Source organism: Symphalangus syndactylus, chromosome 15 (assembly GCF_028878055.3).
Source record: "Symphalangus syndactylus isolate Jambi chromosome 15, NHGRI_mSymSyn1-v2.1_pri, whole genome shotgun sequence".
Classification (NCBI taxonomy): Eukaryota; Metazoa; Chordata; class Mammalia; order Primates; family Hylobatidae; genus Symphalangus; species Symphalangus syndactylus.
In genome coordinates this window covers 18,107,576-18,135,037 of record NC_072437.2, presented here as the reverse complement: position 1 = coordinate 18,135,037, position 27,462 = coordinate 18,107,576, and the positions used below count along the sequence as shown (strand labels likewise).

Here is a 27,462-nt window from a genome sequence, read left to right as displayed (position 1 = left end):
AGATTCAACACAATTTTTATCAAATTACCGATGTCATAAAAATAGAAAAACAATTCTAAAATTCCTGTAGAACCAAAAAACAGCCTTGAATAGCTAACGCAATCCTAAGCAAAAAGAATAAAACTGGAGCATCACATTATGTGACTTTAAGTTATACGACAAGGCTATAGTAACCAAAACAGCATGGTACTGGTACAAAATAGACACAGAGATCAGTGGATCAGAATAGAGAACCTAGAAACAAAGCCACTTACCTACAGCCAACTGATCTTTGGAAAAGTTGACAAAATAAACAATGGGGAATGACACCCTATTAAATAAATGGTGCTCGGAAAACTAGCTAGCTATACGTAGAAGAAGAAAACTGGACTCCTATCTCCCATATACAAAAATTAACACCAAACAGATTAAAGGTTTAAATGTTAAGACCTACAAAAACTCTTGGAATGAAACCTAGGAAAAACTCTTCTGGACACTGGCCCAGCAAAGAATTTAGGACTATATCCTCAAAAGCAAATGTTAACTAAAACAAAAATCGACAAATGGAATTTCATTAAATGAAAGGGCTCCTGCACAGCACAACAGAATAAACAGACAGCCTGCAGAATGGGAGAAAATGTTTGCAAACTATGCATCCAACAAAGAACTAAGATCTATAATCTGTAAGGAACTTAAACAGATAAAAGAGAAAAAAGCCCAAATAATCTCATTAAAGGGTTGACAAAGAATATGAAAGACACTTCTCAAAAGAAAACATACAAGTGTCCAACAAACATATGAAAAAAATGTTTAATATCACTAATCATCAGAGAAATGCAAAATTAAAACCACAATGAGATACCATCTCACACCAGTCAGAATGGCTATTATTAAAAGGTCAAAAAATAATAGATGTTGGCGAGGATGTGGAGAAAAGGGAATGCTTATACATTGTTGGTGGGAATGTAAATTAGTACAACCCCCATGGAAAACAGTATAGAGATTTCTCCAAGAACTAAAAGCAGAACTACCACTTGACCCAGCAGTCCCACTACTGGATATCTACCCAAAGGAAAAGAAATTGTTAAATCAAAAAGACATCTGCACTCATATGTTTATCGCTGCACTATTCACAATAGCAAAGTCATGAAATCAACCTAAATGTTCACCACTGGTTTATTGGGTAAAGAAAATGTGGTATCTATACATCATGAAATACTATGCAGCCACAAAAAAGAATGAAATCATGTCTTTTTCAGCAACATGGATGGAACTGGAGGCTATTATCCCAAGTGAAATAACTCAGAAACAGAAAACCAAATATCGTATGTCCTCATTTATAAGTGAGAGCTAAACAAGGGGTACATATGAACAGAAAGACAGAAATAATTGACACTGGTAACTCCAAAGCTGGGGAGAGTAGAAGAGGGGTGTAGGGTGAAAAATTGCCTATTGGTTACAATGTTCACTATTTGAGACATAGGTTCACTAGAAGCACAAACCTCACCATTACAAAGTACATCCATGCAATAAACCTACATATATACCCACTTAATCTGTAATAAAATAACAAATAATAAAATTTCAGTTACACAAAATGAGTAAGTTCATGAGATCTGGGTATCTGTAGTTAACAATAATGTATTGCACAATTAAAAATTTGCTAAAAGGATAGATATCATGCTAAGTGTTCCTAACATAATTGAAAAACACAAAGAAAAAACAAAGAGGCACGAGGAAATTTTAGAGGTGATGGATATGTCTATTACCTTAATCATGGCGATGGTTTCATGGGTAAGTACATTTGACCAAATTCATTAAATTGTAAACATTAAACATGTGTGGTGTTTTTGTATGTCAATTACACTTTAATCAAGTTGTTTCAAAAATACTTGCACAAACCTGTAGTATACTAGTTGACCCTCATTATTAGATCAGTGCTTACCATATGCTATGTCACTTTAAAAAATAGGAGTCAGCTGTAGCCAAGACCTTTACTACTTCATGAAAACATCAATCAACCAAACAATGGTTCAGATGGTGAAAGAATGACTGCACAGTGAAGCATGCTCAAGTGCTTGGATCTACTTCACTCAAATACAACACACATTCATTAATGCTTAGAGCCTGATCCCATGCGAAATACGTCTTCATAGAGCTTAGCATTCAATAATTAAACAACTTATTTGGAAGATGTGAATTTTCCAGAAAATTGATTTTTTTCTCATTTATTCAGAGTGGAGAGAAGATAGCCAGAGCTTGAGTCTGGGTAAGGCAGATCCCTCTGGAAGCTACACAGTGTCTGCTAGGAACCAAGCTAAATTCAAAGACAATGACTTCAAATGTTTTCAGCCCTAGTGTCCTTTAAACTGTCTGCTGGTGTGCCTCTCATTTCTTTAGATTGTAAACTCCTCATTTTACTTACAGAATAACACCCAGTGCTTCTTTCTTTTTTTCCAAGGAAAATCATCAGCTTTTTCAATTAATATGTGCCACAGTGTCTGTTACTTTTCAGAAATACCATTCCTTTTCTGCATTGCCTATTTCCAATTTTGCATCTGCTGATGTCTGTGTGCCAAATCTATCCTATAATGTTTTGTCAGCAAGTTATTCCCAGAAAAATAATGCAAAACTCTTAAAGTCTGCTTGAGTGATTTCTCAGAAACCTTATGGCTCATGGAAATCCTGTATTCATCCAAAGAGAAGTCTATTACCAAGAGCTATTTAAGGCAAGTGTGACACGGAAGAAATTATAAAGGGAAAAAAAAAAACTTCCATCTCAAAAAAGTTATCTTCATTTTACGATTTTTACATGAAAGTTGGTATCACCATACTCTTTTAAATGTGTTGTTAAAGAAAATATGCAAATCCTTAATTATATCTTCAATAAGTATATATGAAAATATCACAAGCCATGATATCAATTCATCATTCAACATATAGCATGTCTCTCTCAGTTCATGCTCCAAACCTCCCCTGACCACAGCACCACAGCACCTCACAGCAACATCCTAAACAGAAATCCCCCAGCATCACACCCTCACCTCCAGCACAAACATAGCACTAAAGTCTCTTCAACCAGCTCCCTCAAATCCCAGTGCCCTGCCCCACTTCAGCAGCTTGAAGAGAGAATAAAATGAAGATTGGGGAAGAGAAGGAGACCTAAGCCACTGACAGTGGGAATTACAGAAACACCATTATGGCTCAGGAGGCTGCAAAACCAAAACTTTCCAAAGTGAATCATAATTTTCACGTCCTGGAAAACGTGACCCCAGTGGCTACTAAAAACTGACTTTGCTGACTTAGGTCACCAGTTTCACTCAAATCACCTAGATCTCTAATATAACTCTTGAATATTCACCATTAATTATTTTATTTTTTATTTGCATTAATATAAGGGGTAAAAGTATAGTTTTATTTCATAGATATAATGCATAAGGGTGAAGTCTGGACTTTTAATGTAACCATTGCCCAAATAGTGGACACTGTACCCATTAAGTAATTTCTTGTCTGTCATCCCCCTCCCACCCTCCCACCCTTCCAAGTTTCTAATGCCTATTATTCCATATTCTATGTCCACGTGTACACGTTATTTAGCTCCCACTTCTAAGCAAGAATGTGTGGTATTTTACTATTTGTTTCCGAGTTATTTCACTTAATAGTCTCCAGTTCCATCCACGTTGCTGCAAAAGCCATGATTTCATTCTTTTTTGTGGCTGAGTAGTAATCTATCATATGCGTGTGTGTTGTGTATAAATACATCTCACAAAAGTTGTGATATATATGTGTGTGTGTGTATATACCAAAAATTTTAAATTTTAAATTGTACTTACCACTGTACTTTAAACTCAAATGCAAATATTTTATCTATTCACTTTTGTCATCATGGAGCTATATACATCCATTGGGGAACCTCATATCGTACAAACAGTAAGCAGGGATGAGGAAGAGATACTGAGGAAATCAGGGAATAAGGACATTAAAAAAGTAAAAAGAAAAATGAAGAAATGAAAACTAAAAGTAATGTCAAGTGTTGTCTGCAGAACGGGATTCAGTCATGCAGCCCATGGCAGTAGCACAGCCACATACCAAATAGCAGAGAAGCGAGTCGTAACAGGAAGTCTCCACTCTTTCTTGGGCTTCCTGCAGCAAGTGGTAAAGAAATAGGTGAGTACCATGAAAAATCATCCAGTTTTTCCCAAGAATCAAGGCTATCCCAGTGTCAGCAGAGCATGGCCCTATCTCTGCCTCTACAACCACCTCACATGCTTCATCCCAGAAATGGTCCCAGACCTGACCCCCTCTTCAGCCACTTCGTTCACTCCTGGTTCAAGCTTTTCCACCGTAAACTGGGGTCTCTCAGCTACTTAATCACTTGCTTAATGGTTTAGGGACTACGCAGTCTTCTGTCAGCCCTAGGCCTACACATTCCTTAACAGATACGTGCAGGAACACAGGGTACCTTTTAACACCACCACCACCACCACCAATACTCATAATAAACAAACAGATGAATAACACTTATATAATGCTTATTATGCACCAGGCACTCTCCAAAACACTTTATACTTAGGCATTACTTTTATACACATTTCAGGGAAGTAAATTGAGACTTACAGTGGTTAAGTGATCTGTTGTGAAGTAGCAGATCCCAAATTTAAACACCTGTATGTTGGCTCCAAAGACCACATTCTTTATCACTATTCTATGCTAAAGCTCACAAGTGAAGACTTAATAATAAATCTTTAAAACTCCAAATACATAACTAAAATTTGGAGTATATAATTCTTCCATCAAGAAAGCCTTGTGAATAGGATTAAGTGGACCCTAGCTCTTCCATCCCTTTTCAAAAAATCTTTATGGTTGGTCAGCTTCTTTATATTATATGAATTCTAAAATACATTTGCCAGAGAAACTCAATCACATCTATAAATATGATTACTCCTCATCCCTACCAAACCACTTAACCATCCCAACTAGACGCCCCACTAACTTCATGTCTGACTACTAACGCAAAAAAAAAAAAATCTAATGCATTTCTGGCAAACAGAGAGTTTCTGTGGAAATCAATGGAGAGAAAGGTTAACACTGACTTCTAAGGCAAGACTATAGACTATCCAGTTAAATGTCACAGATATAATTTCCTTATTTGAAAGACACATCATATAAAATTGATGATGCTTTTCTGTTGACAGTATGAATGTTAATCATTAGGACTATTTACTATCATTTCCATGCTATAATTCTGCTCAAATATTGAAATTTGTAATACCAAGTAAGAGAAGCTATTTTCATTACTTTTTACTTTTTTTTGAGACAGAGTCTCGCTCTGTCACCCGGGCTGGATTGAAGTGGTGCAATCTCAGCTCACTGCAACCTTTGCCTCCTGGGTTCAAGCGATTCTCCTCCCTCAACCTCCTGAGTAGCTGGGATTACAGGCACCTGCCACCATGCCCAGCTAAGTTTTGTACTTTTAGTAGAGATGGGGTTTCACCATGTTGGCCAGGCTGGTTTTGAACTCCTGACCTCCAGTGATCCTCCTGCTCAGCCTCCCAAAGTGCTTGGATTACAGGTGTGAGCCACCTCACCCGGCCAAGAGAAGTTATTTTGGATTTTAAAAATAGCTTTTACCAATTAACTGGTGTTTTCCTAAGCGAGAAGCCTAGTAATATTATTCTGTTATTAGTAATTGCCTGGGAAGAATGTATATGCTATAGGAAACTCTGTGGCTAGGTTGTACCTATTACCCTGGAGAAATATACACAGGTAGCTGGATACTAGCATTTCTTTGAAATAAATCAAGGATATATATTATGAGTCCTAAATCTGGCAAACTTTGTTCACATTACCCAAAAAGATCTGTTTTATCATGTGGTTCACTCCTGCGTATGTATTCCAGCCCAACTGGGATTAATTTCTAATATATTTTTAAAATCATGTTTACATTATAGTAAATGGCATCTCTGGTAACACTCTAATAGGTTTTGGGCTAAATAGGATTTTGTTTAGAGGAAGAGTCAGCCAACTACAGCCTGCAGGCCAAATCTAGCTCTCTACCTGTTTTTCTTTGACCCATAATTGAGAATAATTTTTCCAGATTTGCAATCAGTTTGATGATAAAGAAAGCTAATTTTGAATCTCAATTAAATAGAATGTTATTTTTTTTAAAAAAGAAAAGTTTAAAAGATTTTCAGTGTTATTATTAAATGCAGTAGGCAGAATAATGATCTTCAAAGATGTCCATGCCCTAATCCCCAGAGCCCATGATTATGTTACCTGACATGGTAAAAGGAATTCGGCAGATGTGATTAAGGTTATGGACTATTATGGGTTGGACCATGTCCCCTACAAAGATATATTGAAGTCCTAATCCCTGATACCCATGAATGTGCCTTTATTTGGAAAAAGGGGTTTTGTAGATGTTATCAAGTTAAGATGAGGTCATCAAGGTAAGCCCTAATCCAATATAACTGATGCCTTATAAGAAGAGAAGAGACAGAGGCACAGGAGGAGAGGAGGCCTTGTGCTGATGGAAGCAGAGATTGAAGCAATGCAGCTGCAAATCAGAAAATGCTAAGGATTGATGGGCATAGCTGTTCCATCCCTTTTCAAAAATGTCTTTATGGTTGGTCAGCTTCTTTATATTATACGGATTCTAAATTATATTTGCATCCATGCTATATGAAACTCTGTTGCTAGGTTGTACATATTACGCTGGATCCATAGTAGTCGATAACCTTAATCACATCTGCCAAATCCCTTTTGCCATGTCAGGTAATATATTCACAGGTTCTGGGGATAAGGGCATGGACGTCTTTGGAGACCATTATTCTGCCAACTGCATCTGTGGAAGAAAGAACAAGAAAAGGAAGGATCCCACTCAGAAACTCACAGGGAGCGTGGCCATGCTGAAACCTTGATTTCTGATTTTTAGACTCCAGAACTGTGAAAACGTTTTTAAATAATTGCCGTTGTTTTCAGCCACCCATTTTGTGGTACTTTGTTATGGCAGACCTGGAAAACTAACTCCTGAACTCTGCATTGCGAAATTTATCCTGAGTTATCCAGGTGGGCCCAGTGTAATCACATGGGTCCTTAAACCTAGAGAGCCATTCCAGGCTGCAGTAGAGAAATGTGGCAACAGAAGCAGGTTTACAGAGATGCTACATCCCGGCCTTGAATATGAATATGATTCATGGCATTGAATATGAAGGGAAGAGCTATACACCAAAGAATGCAGGTAACCTCTGACATCTGGCAAGGCAAGAGAGCAGACTCTACCTCAGAGCCTCTGGAGGAGCAGAGCCCTGTCGACACCTTGATTTTAGCCCAGTGAGAACTGTGTTGGACTTCTGACCTCTGGAACTGTACCATAATATCATCAATTATTTTTGTGTAAGCTACCAAGTTTCTGATAATAAGTTACGGCTGCAACAGAAAACTAATACAATAGATTTGTATTACAAAAACTGTTCTTTATTATTATTAATATTCTTTTTTACTTTAATTTTGTTGAATTTTGTGAAAATTTGTTTTCCCTCTTCTTAGGTAAGTACCTACATAATGTGTTTGATTTTGCATCTTGGCCCATAAAGTCTAAAATATTTACTATTTGGTTCTTTACAAAATTTGTTGACCTCTGGTTTTGAGTGTTAGCAAATTTCAAGTTTGTTAAACGGAAAATACTTAATGTGGCTCTTCCATTTATAAATACTACATTTCTTGCCAAATGGTTTATCGAAGTTGAGATTACAGAAGTAGATTGATTATAAAGATTTGTATAGTTGTAGTTCTCAAAAAGAATTAAAAGAAACATATCCATTCTTCCTATGACTGTCCTCATGCATCTAAAAACTTGATTTGTGAAGCTTGTGATGTGCCACCATAGTATAGTGCAGTTGGGACAGCAAGTGCATGTTACGTATGGGGTCAGAATGAGATATTAGATAACCTGGAACAAAGGGGAGTGTTGACTTAAATTTCCGGAATACAAGCAAGCCCTCTCATCCCAGAGAGATGGACAGGATGTTGCCTGGCTGCAGACAGGTAGCTTCATAGCACTGTCACTATGGAGCGCTATATAAAAAACACATTTGATAGGAATGTGTAAGACTGGAAAAATAAATATTTTCCTATTAAAAAAAGACTCACCTATAATATGTTCAGAATTCATTCCCCTAAGGATTTTTTTAGAATTCAAAATTTCTATTATATTATCAGTAAAATTAATCATCTTTTCTATGAGTTCAAAACATATTCATCTTAATCACACCACTTGCAGTTTGGTAGCCTCATTTTGAAGAATGGAAAGTTAAGAGAGCATAAATCAATTGCTAAAGAAAGACAAAGTCATTATAAAGCAGGATAAGTACTGCCAGATTGTCCCTGCCATATAGACTAGTTAACCCTACTTTTACATGAGAGAAACAGGTAGCTTAATGAAAAGCATCTTTCATTCGGTAATAACAAATAGTTGTTAAGTGTCTACCATATGCTGGGAATAAGAACCCAAGACTTGCCCCTGTTCCTCAATGAACTCAGTCATTTGCTGTCAGAATGGAAGGTGCATTTAACCTTTGCTCCCACCCCATGTGAGTCAGTCTATGGGTCACATTAGCATAGAAAAGGCACAAGCTGAGATTTCCCTACCCACTGCCAGATTGGCAAAGAAATATAGCAGAGAGGCCATGCGAGACTTGGGAATCAGACAGACCTAGATTCAAGCCCTCTCTCCTTATTAGCTATGTAATGGTGGGAAAATAGTCTAAGATGTGGGACACAGTTCCCTAGGGCTCAGATGTAAAATAAGAATCATCGCATCTCCTTTGTGGTGTTGCTGTGAGGACTGACCAGGAACCACACAGATGCTCACACAGTTGGCTCATCATGCAGGATGCTGGGTACATTTTAACCATGAATGTCCTTCTAGAGGTAAAGTAAATATCAAGAAATACAATGAATAGAACACTTAGCCTTCTTTGCACATTCTGCAGGAGCCTTGTGAAATCACTGAGTTCTTATTACTCAGGGGACTTGGTGATGGAGCCCCTGCTGTACTCATAGACACACAGCCGTGGGTAAGAGAAGATGGGGATGGGACGTCAGACAACCTGGAACAAAGGCCAGTACTGACTTCCGTTTCCAGGTTCACATGCAAGCCTACTAATCCCAGGATACTACAAAGATGTCAAAACGTTTACACTGAGGAGAGAACATCATCACAAGGAAGGGTGCATGGAAGAAAGGTGGGGGAGGGCAGTAAAAAGAAGGAGGTGGAGACAATAAAGACAGGCAGAAGGCTTAGAGGCACATATTGCTCAGTCACTCAGCATCCCAGGGACGGGCTCGTGGTCCAGTCCCTGAATCTATCTAGACTCACATGTATAGTGAGGGATTGATCATGCTGATTGCAGCTCTAAATGTCTTTAATTTTCGTAACTCTATTTTCCTGAAGTAGAGTGGTGATGAATGATAATGGAGAGTTAAGAAGATTAGTTGGACAATTTTCAAAAGAAGAATAGAAATGACTAGTAAATACGAGCAGTAATAATTCAGTTTTTTAAATAATGCAAATTAAATCAATGTGATGCAGCATTTGCCTATCAAATGAAAGAAATTAACAAGAACATCTGTGTAGATGAGGGCGCCGTGAAATACACGTGCTCTGATGTTGTGGTTAGGGGTATGGATTGGTATGAGAGTTTAGAAAGAAATTTGGTAATGTTCATCAAAATATTTTAGAATATTCATCCCTTTTGGCCTAATAATTCTTCTTAGAAACTACCACATGCCAAAATGCCCATAAAGTTATGCACAGACATGCATCATTTATAATAACAGTGAGAAATTGGACATCACTCAAATATTCAATATTCGGTAGATGCTTAAATAAGACAGAATATATCAATATGGTAGAATATTTTGTGGCCATTAAAAATAAAAGCTTTTTAATAATATAGGGAAATTTAATAACATTAAAAATGTAAAGTAAAGAAAGCATATGTTCTCAGGTAAACTAAAAATTTATTTTTAAAAATACACTAAGAAATTACTATTGCTGGAATAATGAACACATTTCCTGATTCTTCATATTTTTCCAAATTCTCTACAAAGCACATGCCTCATCTTTAAGCTCAGAAAGAACATAAAGCTAAAATAATCATCATAATAAGAAAAAAACAAAAGATAAAAAGGAATTGTTCTCATCCATTTTCTTTCATAGTTTTGAGGCCTTATGTTCATGAGAAGAAAGGTAACTGGAAAACGATATTTTTATTTATACTGTATTGAGTTTGGAAAGGCCACAAGACAGTGGAAAGAGAAATTAAGAGATGATGGCATGAATTCTTGAAGACGGAGCCTTATTTTCTTCCTCTATTACTTGACTTTCGCATTTTAATCCATGTTAAAAGACCTGTTTTATATTCTCATGTTTTATCTAAATCTTTTATGGCAGTCAGCAGAAATATATACATATTCTATACTCACAATAATAAACTATATCAGATACAGGATGAGAAATGTATCTCTTAAAGATGTCCATATGAGTTAATATTACACCTTCTCTAGATAAATTTATCTATCAGGAAATTAGTTTAAATTTAACTCAGAGGAGCCACATGGTAAAGTGAAAGGAGCCCAAAGCTTGAAGTTGGAACACCTGTATTAGGAGATAGATCCACCACATTTATGATTGGCACAATTCACTCAGTCCCTTGGCTCACAAATCTGTCATGTGTGGAGCTGAAATGATATCATCTTCACAGCATTACTACAATGATATGAGATAATACATGTGGAAGTGACTGCAACGTTGTGAAGTCACTGTTTAACCCTTTCATACCAAAAGAAGGAAAAAGTATTTGATAGGGCCTCTTCATGCCATTAACATGCTATACTTATCCAAATGAAAATAATAATAATAATAAAAGTACATTTAATAGATTTGGTGACCCAGTCTGGACAAAGTTCATTGCCTGGGCACATTTCCTTGAGTGCAGCTCAAAAATTTACCAGCATTAACATGATGTGACTTTTTTCCAGGTTAAAAAATATATATATACAATTCAATAACTAAAGCTGATAGTTTACAAAACAGAAAGCAGCCTACTCTAATAATAAATGGAATATTGCCACTTATAAGCTCAGTATTTCCCTAGGTAACAGAAATATTTTCTCTTAAGATGGCTTATTGGGGTCAACAGATTAGAACTTATATGTACTTCAAAATCAAATGGTATAGTTTTTTTTTTTCTTTTCAAACTTAGTAATGTAAAGATCTCTTTTAAAGGAAAAAGATCTCACTGACTGCCAATGTTGACAACTTATTTTTACAATAATATTAATATATGCTACTAGGTATAATCTGCCTGACCTGTCCTCATGGTTCTTTTAAAACAACTATAAAACTAAAAATTAATTTATACATTAAAAGCAATCAAAATCTTTAAAGTAGTGTGAAAATCAATAACATTGATGTGAATAAACACATTATTTCACTGAAAGTAAATTATAATTCTCAATGTGAATATGATAGTACACATGCACATGTGAAGTTTGACATGTCTATACATATAATTTTCTCAACATTTTTATCTATTCCAATTTTTGTAAAATCAGTGGTATGATACATGTTTAAGTTATATATTTAGTGCACATAGGGGGAACATAAGAGCAATGCCTGAGTTACATGTTTAGTGCACATAGGAAACACATGCAAGTATACATCTGAGTTATACATGCAGTGCACATATAAAACATGTACACACACAAGTTATATAAATAGTGCACATATGCAATCAATGCAGGCACACACCTGAGTTATACATGTAGTGCACATACAGGCTCACACATAAGTTACATACACAGCACACATAGGAAACACAGACACACATCAGAGTTACATACATAATCCATGGAAAACATACAGACACACACATGAGTTATACATGTGGTGCACATATGAGCACAAATAGGCACATGCTTGAGTTATTTAGGTAGAGTACATATGGAGGACACACAAGCAATGCCTCGGTTACATATGGAGGACAAATCTAGCCTTTTCCCATTAACTCAAGATAAATAAATAGCACTGCCTCCGTCTAATCAGATTACTAATTCATCAAAAGTGTGCTACAAAAATTGCATGATTAAACTGCATTAGGAGGCCCAGATAACCCAGATATGCATAGATTACTTTTTTAGGGCTATAATCAAAATATAAGTATAAAATGTCTTATTTTCTTGGAGAATACACAGGCACAGGGAAAATGTTCATATACTCTTGTTTGAGAAACGGCTATTGATAATATGACCTATGTCCAAACATTTTTAAAAGTTTTTTATAAAATAGAATCCTAGAATTCCTGATTTGAATAGAACTTGCGGGGCAGCAGAGTTCAGCCGAATCTGACTTACTGATTTATGTTGCTAACTCAGGGCAACAGCATCCGCCTCTAAGGGTTGGGAGCTCTGGCATTTAATTTAATCTAGTCCCCATCATTGCCCTTCATCTTCTCCTCATTGCTGCTGCTTCTCCTCTCTTTTCCACCTTCGTGCCCTGTCCTTGCTATTCTTAAGTACCACGCACATTTGGCGACAGACATACCATGAAACAGATTCGTTTTCTGTCTGAAATCCCACAAAACAGCACCTCTGTGGAAGGAAAGCCATAGTTACAGTTGGTTGTGTGGCTGGAAATTCTGAATTCCCCTGGAAACATTTAAGACTGGGCCCTTTTCAGCTATCAATTACAGAACAAATAGACCCCCAGGTCTGCTCACCTGCACAATCCACACAGAAAGTAATGGGTATTCCACATATAATGGGTAAATGATTTGACATTTTGCTATTACATATATAGCTATGGTCTGCATAAGGACAGTTGAAAGAGAAGTAGACACCTAAGAAGCTGATTCATTGAATTTTCAGCAATTCATTAAATTTAACAAATATTTATAGAGTGCTTATTTTTTGGAAAATACTGAACAATTTTTATTTTTCTCTTTACAGCAATTGTGAAATAAAAGAACCAGATACCTAGGCTCCAACTTAAATATCCATCTCCTTTATTTAAAACATACATTGGCTATCTATCTATCCAGGTGTTCTGTTGGGGTCAGTGAGATATTAGAGGCCAAAAAAAAAAATGTTTCTGGGTTAAAAGACTAGAACACATGTTATGAATAACATAAAAATTTAGACTGGGAAAAAAACAATTTCAACAGATGATGACAGAAAGAGACAACAAAGACAAGTAAGGTGAAAGCAATATAGCATTATGACTAAGAACAAGAATATGAACAAGTGGAAATATCTGAGTTTAAGTTTCAGGTTATTTCAATGATCTGTGTGACTTTGGGAAATTATTTAACCTCTCCAAGCTGTAATTTCCTCTATGTGCCAGCAGGCTAAATAGAAGTACCTAACACATTCTTTCGTCTTGTTTTTGTTTTGAGAATTAAATGAGATAAAGCACAGTATCTGGCAGAGGGCTAGTGCTAAGTAAAGGCTATGTATTTTCATTATAATTACTACTTTTAATATATTGGTGCCAGAAATAGCATAAGAAAATGAACAGAGGCCAGGTGCAGTGGCTTACTCCTGGAATCCCAGCACTTTGGGAGGCTGAGGCAGGTGGATCACTTGAGGCCAGAAGTTCGAGACCAGCCTGGCCAACATGGTGAAACCCCCTTCTCAACCAAAAATACAAAAATTACCTGGGCATGATGGCACATGGCTGTAATCCCAGATACTGGGGAGGCTGAGGCAGGACAATCGCTTGAACCTGGGAGGCAGAGGTTGCAGTGAGCTGAGACTGCATCACTGCACTCCAGCCTGAGTGACAGAGTGAGAAAAAAAAGAAAGGAGAGAAAGAGAAAGAGAAAGAAAGAAAGAGAGAGAGAGAGAGAAAGAAAGAGAGAGAGAGAGAGAGAGAAAGAAAGAAAGAAAGAAAGAAAGAAAGAAAGAAAGAAAGAAAGAAGGAAAAAGAGAGAGAGGAAGAGAGAGATTGAGAGACAGAGACAGAGAGAACAGAGACAAGAAACATAGGACCTTACTCTGGAAACTGTGAGAATTCTCATTTGGTTAAAAGACTAGATCATAGAAGAAAAGTAGAGGTTGATAGGTTTGAAAAGTTGGTTTTAGTCAAATTGAAAAACAGACTGAGATATAGGGTTTAATTGGTAGATAGTAAAGAAATCATTGAAACATTTTGAACACAGCAGTGATAAAATCAGAGGTGCCCTTTAGGAAAATAACTAAGGATGGCAGGATAAGATGGAGAGAGGAAAAATCAGAGCATTTTATGAAAAGAATTCCACTTAACCAATTAAGAATTAAGAAGTAAAATGGGAATCAGAATGTTGATATGAAAAAGAAGAACTAAACTTGAAAGAGATATTATGGAGGTAGAATCCCTTACAACATTTAGGAGCACCTTTAAGTTCAAAGAGTTTGAATAAAATAGGCCTCATAGGAAGAGCAAAGGTCATGCCATAAGCCCAATCAGTGCTGTAATAATGACCCTTAATATCTACTCAGTGCCAGACACATTGTATTACCACACTTTGCATTACTATAGTGGAATACCTGAGACTGGGTAATGTATAACCAAAAGAGTTTTATTTGGCTCATGGTTCTGCAGGTTATGCAAGCATGGCACCAGCATCTGCTTGGCTTCTGGTGAGGCCTCAGGAAGCTTACAATCATGGTGGAAGACATAGGAGGAGCCCACAGATCACATGGCAAGAGGGAGCAAGAGAGCAGGGAGGAGGTGCCAGGATCTTTTAAACAACCAGCTCTTGAGTGAACTAATAGAGTGAGAACTCACTAAACACCAAAAAGATGGTACCAAGCTATTCATGAGGAATCTGCTCCTATGACTCAAACACCTCCCACTAGGCACCTCCAACTTTGGAGGTCACAGTCCAACATGAGATGTTGAGGGGACACACATCCAAAACATATCACACGTTATGTGTCATTTTTAGATTCCTTTTAAGGCTGGTCATCCAATGGATTTCACATCCTCACACAACCCAAACAAAAAACAGAAAAAAAGAAACTTCCTCATACCTCCCTGGCTTGAATTGGTTACATTTCCATTCCTGAACTAATAACTTTGATCAGGGGATTGACATATGCTTTAGGACATAAGTTTTGTTTACCTGAATCAATTTTTGTGTTTATAATAATGAAACTATATTAATGTGGTTAGAACAGTGATTCTCAGTCTGAGGCAATTTTGTCCAGCAGGGGACATTTGGTAATGTCTGGAAAACTTTTGATTGTCACAATTGCAACAGTGTTACTGGCCACTAGTTGGTAGAGTCCAGGGATATTGTTAAGGATCCTACAATGCCCAGAACAGCCCCCTACAACACAGAAGTATTGGACCCAAAATTTCCACAGTGTTCAGAGTGAGAATGTTGGCTTTGAACAATTAAGGGTGTCCCTGAATCTGAGTGTGAGATCAGCTCCAAATCCCACCTTACATTAAAAGATAAGGACAAAACCAATGTTAGAGAGACAACAAAAAGTCAATTAAATTAATATACTCAATAAAAATTAATTGAGTTGGGGTGTGGGGACATTGCAAGAATGCTGCAGTGAAAGGCTTCCAAATATCTGCTCCTCCATAATGGCAATGAAAACACTAAATCAACATTTTAAGGACTCTGTCGACTAAACAACAGAGAAATTCAAAGATTCTTTTTTTTTTTTTTTTTTTTTTTGAGACGGAGTCTCACTCTGTTGCCCAGGCTGGAGTGCAGTGGCGCAATCTCGGCTAGCTGCAAGCTCCGCCTCCCGGGTTCGCGCCATTCTCCTGCCTCAGCCTCTCCCAGTAGCTGGGACTACAGGAACTCGCCACCATGCCCAGCTAATTTTTTGTATTTTTAGTAGAGATGGGGTTTCACCGTGGTCTCAATCTCCTGACCTCGTGATCCGCCCGCCTCGGCCTCCCAAAGTGCTGGGATTACAAGCGTGAGCCACCGCGCCCGGCCAAAGATTCTTTATTAAAGAAAAAACAGCTGAATCTCAATGAGAACAGTGACCTTTCTGGTGTTTTAACTTGCCCTACTCCCATCCTCTCTTCTCAGCTCCACAATAGCTTTGAAAACCAACAGCTTGGTAAATATGATAGCAGTGATAAGCATAGCCATAAAAAAAAAACAGCAGCCTACCAACCAAAGGAGAGGGAAAAACAGTTTTGAAGCTCCTCAAAAGTGCCCTTACCAGTTGTTTTTATTTGATCTGGCTGGTAGTTTCCTGGAAACCTCTTCTAGCAGAGCTTGTCTTTACTTGACCGGACTCAGAGATAACTCCTTGTAAACAACCTTTCCCCAGCACATCAGTCAAAAACCATCCATGGTAATTGCTTAATATCAACTACCTGAGGCATCTATAAAATTTGGGCAAACAAGAAGCTGACCAAAACCTTACAGGCAAATGTGGTGAATGAATTGTCCATAGGGTCTGTGTGCTTGGGCTGCCATAACAAAATACCAGAGACTGATCACTTGAAAACCTAAATTTATTTTCTCACAGTCCTGGAGGCTAGAATGGTCCAGCATGGTGAAGTTTTTGTAAAGCCTCTTTTCCAGGCTTCTTTCTCACTGTGCACTCCTTTGGTTCACATGCACAGAGACAGAGCAACATCTCTGGTATCTCTTCTTTTAAGGGCACTAATCCCATCATGAGTTCCCATTCATATGATCTCATCTAACCTTATTTATCCACCCAAAAGCCTCATCTCTGAATATCATCATATTAACATATAACTTTGAGTGGCACACATATATTCAGTTCATACATTCTGCCCTGGACCCCCAAGATGTCCTTCTCACATGCAAAATACATTAATTTTATCCCAAAAGCCTCAAAAGTCTTAACAGCTTCCAGCATCAATTCTAAAGTACAAAGTCTCATCTAAATAGTATCTAAATCAAATATAAGTAAGCCTTATCCCAAAAATCAAAATTATTCTCCAGCTGTAAACCTGTAAAACCATACAAGTTATATGCTTCCAAATTACAACAGATAGTGGAATAGGCATGAGATAGCCATTCCCATTCCAAAAGGAAAAATTAAGAAAGAAAGAATGAGAGACAGGCCACAAGAACCTCTAAAACCAACCAAGGCAAATTCCACTAGCTCTTAAGGCTCAAGATATCTTTTTCATTTAATGCCATTTATTCTAGACCTACAGAGATAGTGGATCCTGCCTCCAGGCTTTTACACAGCCCTGTCTCCAAGGCCCCACCTTAGTCAGAGGCCATATGGCCTACTGAAACTGAGGCAATGGTCCCACCCTTTGCCACAAAGGACACTGACCTGATGATCTCTGAATTGCCTTTGGGGTCATTACGTCATTTTCTTGAGAAGCACAAAGTTACAGCCAAATAGCTCTCTGGTCTGGTCTTGCAGGATCTAAAAGTCTGGCAGCCTTTATTTCATCTCATTTGTTTCTGACCCCTTAATTCAAATTGACAGTGTTTTTGCTTGTATAATTGATCTCTATTTCTGGCCTCTTCTGAGATGGCTGATTCAGTCCATGAGTCATTACCACAATCTCTTTATCAAATAATTGTTCAACCACACCCTTCCTGTTGTCTTCACAACAGGCTTATTTTTTTGCAATAGAGATGGGCTGAAAACTTTCCAAATCTTCAACTCTGGTTCCTTTATGCTTAACAATTTCTTCTTCAACTTCTCTCTCTCCTTTCACATTTTACCACAAACAGTAAGAACCAAGCCACTCCTTCAACACTTTGCTTAGGTATCTCCTTAGCTAATTATCTAATTTTATCACTTGCAAAATCCAAAGTCTTATCTAAATATTATCTAATTTTGTTTGTCAAAAATATCAATTTCACAAAACACTAGAACATGGTTAATCCAAGTGCTATGTCACTTTATAAAAGGATCACTTTCTTCCATTTTCTAGTAATTTTTTTCCTCATTTTCATTTGAGAACTCAACAGAATGGCCTTTAACATCCATATTGATATCAACATTCTCTTCACGATTATTTATTATATTATTATATCTCTAGAAGGATAGATAATTTCCCTTAGCTATTCTCTTCTTTCTGTGCCCTCACTCCAACTGCCTTAAATACTTCACTGCAGTTTTGGCTTTTTCTAGCATACACCTCAAAACTTTTTCATCCTCTATCCATTGCCCACTTCTAAAGCCACTTACACATGTTTAGATATTTGTTGCATCAGCACCCCACTTCCTGGTACCAAAATTTGTGTTAGTCTTCTTGGGCTTCCATAATAAATGACCATAGACAAGGTGGTTTAAGCAACAGAAACTTATTTTCTCACAGTCCTGGAGGGCAGAATTATGAGACAAGCATGCCAGCAGCACACTTTGCCAGGTTCTGGTGGGAGCTCTCCTTCTCTCTGTGCTCTGGCATGGCCTTTCTTTGGAGCATGGGTGTGGAAAGAGAAGCAAGCTCTCTGGTGTCTTCTTTTGGGGGCACTCATCTCATCATGAGGGATCCACTCATATGATCTCATCTAACTGTAATTACAACATAGACATTTTGAGAACATAGATATTCAGTAAACAATAAGGACTTTGAAAAGCTCCAACATGTTTCTGAGAATCTAGAAGGCAACACACATGTGCAAGAAGTTGAGACACCAGAAAAGGTCTTAATTTTTTAACTCTTGTTGACCTTGAGTATCTGAGCAAGCAGGAAATTAATGGTAACAGGGTTTTCAACTGCCTACCAGTAAATTGAAGGCATGCACCTAACACACATGGAACTATTCAGGAAAGACTAGGAGAGTTGCTGGTTCAAGATATTAAGGAAATGCATGTCTAGTCATTAGCTGACAATTATGTTAACCAGTTACTACACATGAGAAACTATAGAGTTCTTACAGGAAAGTCATGAAACAAAGAACAACAATAACAAACAGGAACAATAGCAAACTGTGAAGAATGGGATCTGGTTTCCAGAGTTGCTGCATTATATTATCTAAAATACTCAGTTTCAAAAAGAATCATGATACATGTAAACAAACAGGGGAATATGGCCCCAAAACAAGGAGATAAAATCAGTCATGAATTTTTGTCCCTGAAAAAGTCCATGAATTAGAATTTCTAGTCCAAAATTTGAAATAATAACTTTAAATTATAATTTAAAGCCATTACAATTATTTTCAAAGACCAAAAGTAAACCATGAATACAAATTTAAAGAAAAACATGAGAATGATATATCAGCAAATAGATAACATCAACTTAAAATGTAAATTATTTAAAAAATCGAAATTCTAGAGCCCTAAGATACAATAACTGAAATAAAAAATTTGCTAGGGAGCCTTTTTCTATGTTATAAAATTAGCCAACTTTTATTGAGAGCTTAAAACATATTAAAATACATATTAAATACATATTAAAATGTATTGTAAATGCTTTATTCTCTTTTTTTAAATTTAATTTTAATTTCTGGGATACATGTGCAGGACGTGCAGGTTTGTTACATAGGTAAATGTCTGCCATGGTGGTTTGCTGCACATATCAACCCGTCACCTAGGTATTAAGCCCCACATGCATTAGCTATTTATCCTGATACTCTCCCTCCCACTGCCCCCTTGACAGGCCCCAGTGTGTGTTGTTTCCCTGCTAGGGAGACTTAGTTGCAAATTTTACTTGGCAGAATAAATAATTGGTGAACTTGAAGACAGGTCCATTGAGACTATCTAGTCTGTGGAATATAAAGAAAAAATAATGAAGAAAAATGAACAAAGTCTCCAATGTCCCTGTGATGCTATCAAGTGTACCAACATCCACATAATGAAAACTTTAGAAGGAGAAGTAAAAGAGAAAAAGTAGAAAAAATATTTGAGGAAACAATAGCCAAAATTTTCAAAATTTCACTTGGAAATCATTCAACTGTACATATTAAAAGAAACTCAGAATGTATGTAAGATCAACTAAAATTATCCATGCCCAGACACATCATAATCGAATTGTTGTCAACAGTAAAAGATAAAGAGAGAATCTTGAACACAGTAATACAGAAGTGCCTCATCACATAGAGGGGTCCTTGATAAGAGGAACAATTGATTTCTTATCAGAAACTATGGTTTCCAGAAGGCAATGGGATGACATACTCCAAGTACTGAAAGAAAAACACTGTCAAATAAGAATTCTATAATTTTCAGAACTATTCTTCAAAAATGAAAAAAAAGTTAAGACATTGCCATATAAACAAACTGAAATAATTTGTCACTCATAAACCTACTCTATAAGAAATGCTAAACGGAGTTGTTCAGTCTGAAAATAAAGGACAATAGACAATAAATAGAATCCACATGAAGAAATATTAACAGCACCAGTAGACGTAACAATATAAATAAGCATAAGAAATAGTATTAATATACCCTTGGTTTGTAATTTTTTGCCTGTTTATTTAAAAGGTAACTATACAAATCAACAACTATAAAATGGTGCTGATGGACTTATAATCTGTAAATATTTATTCTTATAATATATAAGAGCACAAAGAAAGGGGAAAAAGTAGAGCTATGTAGCAGCAAAATTGTGTATACCACTAACATTAAATTGGTATTGGTCCAAACTAAATTGTTAAGATACTAGTTATAATCCTCAGAGCAACCATTAAGAATGTAAAAATACAATTAAAGAAATATGAATATTAATGGAATTAAAATGTTATACTAGAAAACATCTATTTAGCATAAAAGAAGAAAATAATGGAAAAAGAGAGAAACAAACAAACAGAAAAAGACACAGAGAACACATGTGCCTGGACAACATGGTGAAACCCCATCTGTACAAAAAATCCAAAAATTAGTTAAGCATGGTGGCTAATTGGAGACTGAGGCTGGTGGATCACTTAAGCCCAGGAGGAGGAGGTTGCAGTGAGCCAAGATCACACCGCTGCATACAAGCCTGGGTGACGCAGTGAGTCCCTGTCTCAAAAAAAAAAAAAACCCAAATCAAAACAACAGTAAAAAAAACCCACATGTGGCAAAATAGCAGATATAAAGCTTACTTTATCGGTAATTATATTAACACAGAACATTACATTTGGATAATGATTTTTCTGATTAAATTTGTTGCAGACAGACAGAAGACAGAATTAGATCAGTATTGAGATTACAAAGTGGCATTAGCAACAAGCAAGGAATTGAATCCACAAATGTCTCTTTGGAGAGAGGAAGCAGGATGTATGTGTCACCTCTTAATAGATTCATTAGGATAAACTAAACAGCATGTTCAAAAAGTTTATAGGATTGGCAAATAATGTTTTGGTAAAGTCATTAGAAACCATACAATAGCTATTATGATGATAATTTACAGCCGTGACAATCGTCTAGACAAGAGAATTAAGACATTACTGGTTCCAATTTTAATTTGAAACAAAGCTAACCGTATCATATTAAGTGCCCTGGTCTTGTGGCCTCCAGCCACTGGGTGAAAATGTTAAACTCATTTGCTATTTTTCCCAGGACAGCTGAGAGAAGTAGGCAGGGGTAGGAGAAATGAATGAGTCAATTGTAAAGAAATTTGGATTCAAGCAAAAAAGCCTCAGGAAGGAAAAAAATATCCTTCCTACTGCAGCAATATTATCCAAACAGTGGGGTTCTCAGTTTGCCTAGTACTAAAGGACATCTGATAAACAGCCTCTGCTAAAGAAAAAGGTAGTGGTTTATCTTTTTAAAATTTTTATTTTATTTTTCAGTGACCAATAATAATTCTATTTATGTATAGCATACAAGGTGATGTTTTGATATATGTTCACAATGTGGTAGGATTAAACCAGACTAGTTAACAAATTCATCACCTCACATATAATTTTTTGTGGCAAAATCATGTCAAATCTACCCTTTCAGCAATTTTGAAATATGTAATGCATTAGTATTTATTATAATCACCATTTTGTGTGAAAGATCACTAAAGGTTACTGTTCCTGTCTACCAGAAACTTTGTACCGTTTGATCAACATCTACCCCTTTTCCATCCATCCTCCTCCGTCAGGCCCTTTTCAGAGATAAATCACTGGTGGAGACTAGAATGACTGTTACCAGTGGTTTACCTTTGAAAAGAGTCCACACCTGAGTCCAGATTTTGTTGTTTTCTTCTTTTTTCTGTTCTTACAATGTAAACTTAAAGCAAGATGGACCCTAGTGGTCTCAATGATAAGGAGAGAAAATAGAAAGGAAAGACCTCTTTCTGTGAGTAGTATCTGCTAGGATGGGTTCTCAGGACACAGTTATAGACATTCCATTGTAAGAACAGGTATTCATTTACATTTGATGAATGTACAGATCAACGACATTTAGTTTTCCTATTGAGGTTTTATCATACTCTCTCCAAGCCAATGACTTCTTCACATTTCTCCTTTTGGTCCTTCTAAAGTGGATATCAAGTCAAAGTACGAGGTAGTGCATTTCAGAATCATGAGTAGGAAACAATTTCAAGACCCAGAGCCTAACCCCTTTACCAGCACCAAGTGCTACTGCTCTAGGCTCAGGGGTGCACTGGAGGGTATCCTGGCCTGGAAAGTACAAATTGAGCTCTAGGTGGGGCTCTTGCTTTTCCTGAGACCTTGGCCAAGTCACTCAACTTTCCTGACTCTCTGAGTTTCTTTACCTAAAAAACGCGGAAGATGAACTGGTTGAGTTCTCTTGCATCTTTAAAATTTGGCAGTTTTAGATGCCCCTATCATATAAAATAAATCTCTCAATTCCTTTAAAATAAATGTACTTATGCATAAATATTATATACTTATACACCACAAAGCCATAAATACAAATATCAATATATTTACACACATATATAAATATTGATATCTTTTATATGTAATTATATATACATACGTAGCATAACACACATAGATATACATATGCTATATAAACAAAATATATTATGATAAAAGTGTTTTGAAACAGTCTCCCAACAGCCCATCCAAAATAGTTTTAGATCATTACAAAATTATTTCAGGGTCTCAGAATCAAAACACAGAAAAGCCTCATGGTACACAGTAGCCCACTCCTGATTTGAGATGGCATTAATCAATGAGAAACCTCTAAATAGAGGGCAACCAATATTTTGAAACATGCTGTCTGAGCAGAAATAGCCTCAGAAATTATGGCGAAGCAACAACCTTTTCTTCTTTCACTCTCTAGCCATGGTCCTCTTCTAACTGGGCACCAACTCTTTCCTCCTCTCCCAGTTTTCTCCTTTCCCTACCTGCCCTGGCGCAGAGTTGTCATTTTCTGTCTCTGGAACCGCCTTCCAATGTGCTGTTTCTGTACCTCACCTCTTGGAGGCAGATGTTGCAGTGGCAGCCTCAAACAGGGATGCTTTTTTAGGCACCATCAGAAGCCATGGCACAGTGCTAGGCAAGAATCAGAAGAATAAAACACAATCTCCTGGAGCTGATGGTCCAGTTTTCCCAACTGGAAAAGGAAGTTAGACCACAGTGGTACGCAAAGTGTCTTCTGACTGTAGAATTCTCAGACAAATGAATGAACACCAGTGCAAAATATAACACATTAATTTTAATTGTAGCCCTCTAGAGAGGATGACCTAGCCATTGAGTGAAGATTTCAGGCAGGTGGGCCTTTCTGTTTCCACCGAAACTATATTCTATTGGCAGCCGCCTAGTCTTAAAATTGCCTTTAGGAAGGCGTAGGAGACTGAATTGGAAAATGCAGCCAGGCAATTTATGGGAAAATTGAACGGAGCGTCCCTCCGAGTAAGGAGACGGGGTGTGGTAACGTCAGTCCTCTTTCTAAAGACCAGAGAAAATTTCTGTTCCACCTGATAAACTCTGTATCCTTTTGGACTTTGTAAATATTGCACTTGGAATTGACTGTCATTTAAATATTGAAAGGAAAATCTGCCAAAGTTATTTGATTAGTCAAATGCTTTAAAGATTCATTAAAATACCAACCCTGTGGGATGAGGGGAGCCTCCCCCCCTTATTCAATGCCTTCCTCATGTGGTATCTCTGACACAGCTTATGGACATCCTCAGCAGTTCCAAAGGGATCAAATGTTTAAGTTCCTGGAACAAATGGAAAGTGCTTACTCCTCACTCTTTGTCAAACTCTAAAACTACAACTGCCTTGGTGAAACCCCACATTATCCTTATGTCTAAATGTCACAATGATGATGAAGGTCTTGAAATATACAAGGAACTGGCTTAAGCTGATATAAATCAGAAACTGAAACACTATTAACACTATTATTTCACTATTACAAATAGTTTAAAGTTTGTAAAGATGTGTAGGTGGTTCTTAGTTTTATTTTCTTTGCCGTGAGTCACTAATATTGCTTCATAGTGGAAATTGTCCATTTAAACTAAAATAAATCTTGTCCACAGAGAAGGCTGGTATTGGTTGCTTTTTAGTTAAAACAGTGTAGAGCCTTCGTTTAATAGAGTTCGTCTTTCTTCTGAGGAATTAAAACATGTTCATACAATATATTATCTTTTTATATCTTTCCTTCTACCACTTTACCTCTAATACTAGGATAACTAGCTAACATTTATTGAATGATTTCTAAATGCTAGGTGGTGAGTTGGTGAGTTAAAGTGGCTTTCTATGGATTATTTATCTTCAGAACAACCCAATGAGGCAGGTACTTTTGTGACTTGATGAAGATAAACAACTCGATTAGGTAGCAAACCTAGTTAGTCGTGGAGCTAGAAACCCAATCTTTGACACTAGACTAGATGAATTCATTACAAAGTCTTTCCAAAGGGTCCGTCTATCCAGCCTCTTCTTTTTCATATTTTCCCTTAGGCATTTTCTGTTTGGAGAGTACAAAAGGCCTCTAACCCACCTCTCTGATCCCATGCTGTAACCCACTCCACAGCCAGTCTACACCCTAATCTCATGCACTGCAATATATTCACTCATGTAATCCAATCCTTCAGAAAAATCCAAACTCACACATCCTTCGCATTCACAATTTCTTCTTTCTCAGTGTGCCACATGCCAGACTTTACAGCGTGTTTCTCTCCCTATCTGAGACCCCATCTTCTTCTGCACCTCAAACCCACTTCCTCCAAGCAAGCTTTCCATAGCACTTACTGGGCACATTACACTTTGGGGATGCACCCTTGTCCTGAATTAAGAAAATAATGTATTCTGCAATAGAAAGATCACAGGGCTTAGAATCCAGAGACAGGTGCTAAAATCCTGTTTTACTTGCAATTTTACTTAATATCATGTGGCCTCAGTGTTGTCATCTGTGATGTGGAGTCATTACTATCTGCCACATAGAGTTGCTAATAGGGATTAAATGAAGTTGTGAACACACACACATATATATGCACACGCACAAATATATGTATATATTTATATGCATATACTTTCATATATGTAGAATTTCATTTAATCCTTGTTATATTTATGCATGAATATATGTGCATTTATATATATATACTTTTGTATACCCACATATAATAACTTTGAAAACTATAAAATGCTCTAAAGAGGTAAACAATCATTACTGTTGCTAAACTGGTTTATTATGTATGTATATTTTGCTTCCTCAACTACATTTTTTATTCCTAAAGGACAGCAATTCTTTTCATTTATATCTTTCTCTTTCTCAGATTCTAGCACAGTGCTATACACCATAAAAAATCCTCCCCAAATACTTGAGTAAGAATATTCCCAAGGCCTCTAGGGAGAAATCATGATTCCCATATTACATGTTAGAAAAATGTCAAGGGAAGAAAGTGGCCAGCCAACTAGCCATTGGCAAATGCAGATCTTCTCATTCCCATTTGATTTTTTTTTTCAACCAGGCTGTTCTGTCAGCTTTTTCCTTAATAAATCGGACTTCATTTTTACTAATGACAGTCAGAGACTGTACTTACTATTTGTGGGCAGCACCAAGTAGGTGGAGTGTCAACTTCATTTGGCGGGTGTCACTGCAATGAAAAAACACCCTGACAACTTGAAGACGTGGGCAGATATAAACAACAGCATTGAGGCGGTGGCTCATGCCTGTAATCCCAGCACATTGGGAGGACAAGGCAGGCAGATCACCAGGTCAGGAGATCGAGACCATCCTGGCTAACATGGTGAAACCCCGTATCTACTAAAAATACAAAAAATTAGCTGGGCATGTTGGAGGGCGCCTGTAGTCCCAGCTACGAGGCTGAGGCAGGAGAATGGTGTGAACTCGGGAGGCGGAGCTTGCTTGAGCTAAGATTGCGCCACTGCTGTCCAGCCTGGGTGACAGAGCGAGACTCCGTCTCTCAAAAAAAAAAAAAAAAAAAGACTAATGTCTTCTTTATCAAAAGTCTCCTCAGGAACAGTTTGAAATAAGGATGCTAAAATTTAAGATCTAGAGGGCGATCTCCTCAAGCTAGTTCATATTACTTAGTTTCCTTTGAATCCATCTGTACTTTAGGATTCTGCAACATGACAAGTAAAGACAACATGGAGAGAGCTGCGAGAGAATAATAAAGGTGCCAAGGGATCTGTAAAATCTATCAGTGAACATGTAGAGTTCACAGGAAAAGAGAAAGAGAAATGCCCTTAGTGTACAAAGGAAAGCAGCTACCATCATTTTTCAAATCCCTCCAAAATGATTATAAATTCCCTAAGAATAGGGATTGGCTGAAAAAAATCTCTGAGGTGTAATTCACAAATTTAATCCTTCTGTTGTTTCACTGAAAATCGTTTCCAGGGCAGATAATGAAATCTCTTTTGAACACATGCATTTGATTCTTTAGCAAGATTTCAGAGGATGCAAAACCTTAGATGGTCCAGAAGTTGAATGATGAACTACTGAGCATGATGTATAAGACAAGGTGAAGAAGATAGCCGAGGGAAATGTTTGGAAAAAAATATTAATCTGGCACTGTCGTGATCCTGAAGCTGAAGAGAATACTGAGGGACAAATTTCCTCTGGAGAGAGGCAGGGATTGAAAACTAAAGAATAATGCTTCCCTATTTCTGTTACTGGGGGACAGACAATATGACCAGAAAGACAATGTACCTCCCTGATGTGGTTTGGGTCTGTGTCCCTTCCCAAATCTCATGTTGGATTATAATCCCCAGTGTTGGATGTGGGGCCTGCTGGGAGGTGACGGGATCATTAATGGTTTAGCACCATCTTCCCTTGGTACTGTGTAGTGAGTGAGCTTCCATGAGATCTGGTTGTTTAAAAGTGTGTGGCACCTCCCCCAATCTCTCTTCCTCCTGCTCCTGCCATGTGAAGTGCTGGCTCCCCCTTCACCTTCGCCACAACTGTAAGTTCCCTGAGGCCTCCCCAGAAGCAGATGCTGCCCTGCTTCCTATACAGCCTGCGAAACCATGAGCCGGTTAAACTTCTTTTCTTTATAAGTTACCCAGTCTCCAGTGTTTCTTTATAGCAAAGCAAGAATGGACTAATACACTCCCATAAGCCAGGGCCCCAAGAAAGATTATCATGGTCGGGAAATAGTTAGTGCCAAGGGCCTATAAGGAT

General features: G+C 37.3%; 1 protein-coding gene across 7 annotated transcripts in view; it reads right to left on the bottom strand.

Annotated features, from left to right (window-relative positions):
- Positions 1 to 27,462, bottom strand: part of FGF14 (fibroblast growth factor 14) — a 693,770-nt gene that overhangs the window by 457,250 nt on the left and 209,058 nt on the right. The window contains exon 1 of one of the 7 annotated variants that reach the window (XM_063618977.1): positions 23,219 to 23,438. The exons of the other annotated variants lie outside the window; for them this stretch is intronic. The gene's annotated coding sequence lies outside the window, so the exon portion shown is untranslated. Of the gene's footprint in view, positions 1 to 23,218; positions 23,439 to 27,462 lie in introns of those variants that run through there. 7 annotated transcript variants of the gene reach the window in all.